The sequence below is a fragment of the Bos indicus genome, chromosome 20, assembly GCF_029378745.1.
Source record: "Bos indicus isolate NIAB-ARS_2022 breed Sahiwal x Tharparkar chromosome 20, NIAB-ARS_B.indTharparkar_mat_pri_1.0, whole genome shotgun sequence".
Taxonomy (NCBI): domain Eukaryota; kingdom Metazoa; phylum Chordata; class Mammalia; order Artiodactyla; family Bovidae; genus Bos; species Bos indicus.
Window position 1 is genome coordinate 28,906 of NC_091779.1, and position 5,053 is coordinate 33,958.

The window sequence follows — 5,053 nt, forward strand, 5'->3', positions numbered from 1 at the left end:
GACAGCCCACCGTTGCAACCTCGTCAGCCAGAGCCATAGCACCTGTGAGAGGCCGGGGCCAGAGGAACGGACGGGCCACCGGGTGTCAGGAGAGACAGAGGCAGAAAGAGATGAAAGTTCAGAGATAGACTCCAGGACTGTGAGAGGAAGATACAGATAGACAGACAGACAGACGCGTGTGCGCACACACACACACACACACACACACGGAGGCAGAGACAGAGGGAGACACAGAGTGAGTGACAGAGAGACAGCAAACAGGAGACCGACAGGGGAGAGAGGATGGCATCGGATCTGAGACAGACACACTGGCACAGCCCGTGACGCACCTCAGAGGAAGGCCACACGGAAGAAGCAGCTTCCCCAAGGGAGGGGGCATCAGCTTTGGGCCGGGCCCGGCTGGACGCGGTGCCCTGGGGCTGGCGGTCACCCGTGGGGACCCCAAGATTTCCTCGAAGCCGAGGTCTCAAAGGTCCCCTTCGGCCTGGCTACCTAAGGTGAGACCCAGCCCCCACCCCCAGGCCAGAGGGTGAGTGTGTGAGAGTGTGTGTGAGTGTGTCAGTGGGTGAGGGTGGGGTCGGGTCGACTTGGGGCCGGGTGGATACCCAGAGTGGAGGGGGGAGGGTGTGGAGGCCGGGGGTTGGGAAGCTTGCGTGTCCTCTTGCTGTCTCTCTCTCCCTCTTTCTCTGTCTCCCTTACCTGTGATTTCTAGCTCTTGACCTGTCTCGGCGGCAGGGTGTGTGTGTGTGTGTGTGTGTGTGTGTACCTCCAAACCCAAAGCAACTTTCTATGGAGACATAGTGAAGGGTAAATGCATTCTTACTCATCTGATATATCCTAAAACACTGGACATGTCTGGACTCATACTTTCAGGGCCGCCTTCCTGCCACCTCTGACAAGCATTGATGGTGCAACTGTAATCCTCTAAAGGACCAAAAGTCCTGTACAAGTCCAGACATCTGCTCTGTACAGTCTCTTCCTGCAGTACAGAAAAGTATAGAACAGAATGACACATTCTTTGTTAATTGTACAGATGAATCAGCTGCTATCTGCTGCCTAGTCAACATGGTCAACATGAGGGAGTCAAGCAAGAGTTCCAAATCTCTTGAATGTGGTCCTTGGAAATACTTCTGTTCTTAGTTGCTCAGTTGTGCCCAACTTTTATGCTACCCATGGACTGTGGCCAGTCAGGCTCCTCTGTCCGTGGCATTTCCCAGTCAAGAATACTGGAGTGGTTTGCCATTTCTTTCTCCAGGGGATCTTCCCGACCCAGGGATCAAACCTGAGTCTCCTGCAGGTGGATGCCTTCCCATCTGAGCCACAATACAACGAATTGCCTAGTCAAAATACAAAGAAAAGAGCTAGTGTTCTACCAAGTGGAAAGATGATTTAAGAAACAGAAGCTTTCCTTTGTTGGTATATTTGAATCTTTATTTAGTTTTATTTTATTTTTACGATTAAGGCTACTTGAACAAGGCAATGGAGAAACCCCAGAGTTGAAAAGCAATTGACTTTTTAAAAGAAACATGGGGCAGGTGAAACTTTCTTCATTTTTTAGAGTTGGTTCAATGCAAAATCTTTATTCAACAAATATGACTCTTGTGAACTTTATTTCAAATCTCCATGATGAATCACTAAGGCATCAAGGAAGAAAGGAGTAGAGGTGGAGAAAAAAAGAGCAACCTTTCCCCTTGGCTCCATCTCAACCAGCTGCTTAGTTCCTTCATCTCATGGACTACGATCTGGGATAATCTTGTTTGTCTGATTTTTGTTTGAGGACCGTTTCTAGTCACAGGGCTAGAAACAGTGGGGGGGGGGGGGGGTAAGCCCTTCTTTCCATTCCACATCAGACCCAGTGGGCAGTCCAGGCCCTTCCCACTGCATTGAGTCTGTAGCAACAGAATCACCAGTGATGCTGGTTAACAATGCATATTGCTGGAATCTACTCCATTCGCTACTGACTCTTTGAGGTGGTGGTAAACCAGGGTTGAGATGCAGGAAGAATTTCAGGCAGGTAAAATAACATCTTGGAAGGCTACGTGACAAGGGAACCTTAGTACATTCAAGAAATGAAAAATGCCCTATGGGATGGAACCAAAAGAGTGCAGAGGGCATTCCAGTGAAAAGAAATCAGAGAAGAAAGTGGGGAGCAAGCAACGAAGGGATTTGGTCATCTCTTCACTATGATGGGAAAATACAAGAGCAGTTGGAGCAGGGAGGTGATAGAATTGCATCTGCATTTTAAAAAGGTCATCTTGCTCCACATCACTCATGATTGGACAGACTCAACTCCAAACTACAACGAGGTTCCACTTCACATTAGTCAGAATGGTCCTCATGGAAAAGTCTAGATAACAAATGCTGGAGAGGATGTGGAGAAAAGGGAACTCGCCTCCACCGTTAGTAGGAATGTGAGTTGGTAGAGCCACTATGGAAAAGAGTATGGAGGTTCCTGAAGGAACTAAAACTAGAAGTACCATATGATTCAGCAGTCCCACTCCCAGGCATATATCCACCAAAATTATAACTGAACAAGATACATGCACCGTCTGTGCACATATATCTGTGTGTGTGCACGGGTGCACGCGAGCTCAGGCGTTCGCCTGCGAGGATGGGGGGGTGGGGTGGGGTTGGGGCTGGGGATAGGGCTGGGGCTGGGGCTGGGGCTGGAGCTGGTGCAGCCCCCCGGGATTGCCTGAGGCACGCCAAGGGAGCCCCAGACAGAGACCCGCGGGACGGTCGTCTGGTTTCCTGGAAGCCAAATGCAGAGGGGCTTGCGGGCCGCGTGGAGGCAACCCAGGTCTGCAGCTGGAGTCGGTGCCCAGGCCACCCACCCCCCGGAGGGGCTGGGGCTGCGGGAGCCCAAGAGTTGGGACGTGGGGCGGGGGCTAAAGGAGAGGGAAGGCAAAGAGCCTACAGCACCCGGTATGCCCAGGCGGTCTCCCACCCAAGTACTAACCAGGCCCGACCCTGCTTAGCTTCCGAGATCAGATGAGATAGGGCGCGTTCGGGGTGCTATGGCCTTAGACTGAGGCTACTGCCACCCGGCGCCCTAAGAGCCCTGCGCTGCACCTCCCTTTCACTCTGACCTGCCGGTCAGCCATTCCGTCTACAAGTAATTTTACTCCCTTCCCTTTCTCTCCCTGCTTTCTGAGAGTCTCTCTCCTTCCATACTTGATGGTGTAATGAATGGATGCCTTACATCATTTTCCCTCAACATTTTTTTCTCTTTATTTTTACATTGATTTCTATGAATTCATCTTCAAGTTTATGGATTATTTGTGCTAGCATCTCAAATGTGCTGTTGAACTTATCAATTTTTCATTTCAATTATTTTAGTTTTCAAATCCAGAATTTGTTAGTTTCCTTTAAAAAAAATAATTTGTAGCTCTTCATTGAGTCTCTCTGTTTGTTGACTTCATATCATACTGTCATCTAATTCTTCGAACATGGTTCCATTATTTCATTTTGTAGTTATCATTATTTTGATATTTTATCTTTTGACCTTCATACTGAATTTATAAGTGATATACGTATATGAGTTATCAGTGGTATGTTATACAGATGCTTTACTCACCACCATTACAACATTAGAGTTTTCTGAGTTTAACTGTATACTTACCTGTCCCAGCAGGTTGATAAAGAGTCCAAGCCTAAAGCCCCTTTAAGGAGGAGGCAAGCTTGCTTTCTTTTTCACATTCTTTTGCCTAAGACAAGTAGGCATTGTAGGGAGCAGTATCTCAGGTTCAAGGACATTCCTCTTTTTGAGCTTTGGATGTATGTTATAGGAAAGGGTCTGGGCAAAACGCTCACATCCTTGAGATGTTTTTTGTCTATTCTCAGAGGCTAGTTGAGAAGTATATATGGCCCCACTTAAATTAGTGAGCCCCTTCTGATGTCTGTGTCAGAAGCTTTTTCTGTCACCTTCACTTTAAATAAAATATACACAAAGCTCTGAGTGACTGAGACTGTCTTTGGCCCCAGAGTAATATCTTCTTCTTAGACACCATGAATCCAGTGGCATCGGTCACCGTTGACTGCTATGTTATCATCTTGGGGGCTTGTCCAAGATCTTCAAGACAAGGTAAGAACACTCAGAGTTGAGATTCTTTTGCTCTTTTACTGTGGTCTCTACTTTACTATGGAGAAGGCAATGGCACCCCACTCCAGTATTCTTGCCTGGAAAATCCCATGGGCTGAGGAGCCTGGTAGGCTGCAGTCCATGGGGTTGCTAAGAGTTGGACACGACTGAGTGACTTCACTTTCCCTTTTCACTTTCCTGCATTGGAGAAGGAAAGGGCAATCCACTACAGTACTCTTGCTTGGAGAACCCCAGGGGCGGGGGAGCCTGGTGGGCTGCCAACTCTGGGGTCTCACAGAGTCGGACACAACTGAAGCAACTTAGCAGCAGCAGCAGCAGCTACTTTCCTAAATCAGAAGCATGTGGACTGAATTTCCTTTCCCCAGTCAGCTTTTCCTGGTCCCTCTGACCATTTCATATCTGCTTGGGGAATTAAAGTTATTAACCTTGTGTGCCGGATTGTAGACGTTCAAGGGACTTGCAATCCATGCTGTTATTGTGCTTTTCTAGCAAGGCCCCCACTCCAAGTTTTATAGGACACTGCAGACAGGAGCACTTTAGGGAGCTAGCTGGAGCTCTAGCTCCAGGGACATCTCTCAGACTAGAAATCACCATCCTGACCCCACAGACACACAGGCAAGTTCTTGTCATGGCTATGCCTCTGGACTATAAGGATTGAGGCATTGCTGGTGAGCATGAGATTCCTGAGGACACAGATTGGCACACCCCAGATTTGGGCAGATTGAAAGTGCATTGGGCTTCTTCCCTTAGTAACGCTAGCTCTTAGCAGAGCAGACGAAGCCCTCCAGTGGCTCTTGTCTCAACTCCTTAGGTATTCTTTTTGTACAGTCTGATGGACAGGAATAAAAAGGATGATGTTGGCACTCCATGAATATGAAGGATTAGTTTTTCCTCGCAGGCGGGCCCTCCATCGCCTCCTTTGTTATTAAATAGACTCGTGTGGCCACTCTC

At 48.2% G+C, this 5,053-nt stretch overlaps 1 pseudogene; it reads right to left on the reverse strand.

Annotated features, from left to right (window-relative positions):
* Positions 1-2,910: 2,910 nt before the first annotated feature.
* On the reverse strand, positions 2,911-3,029 carry LOC139178084 (5S ribosomal RNA; annotated as a pseudogene).
* Positions 3,030-5,053: the final 2,024 nt, after the last annotated feature.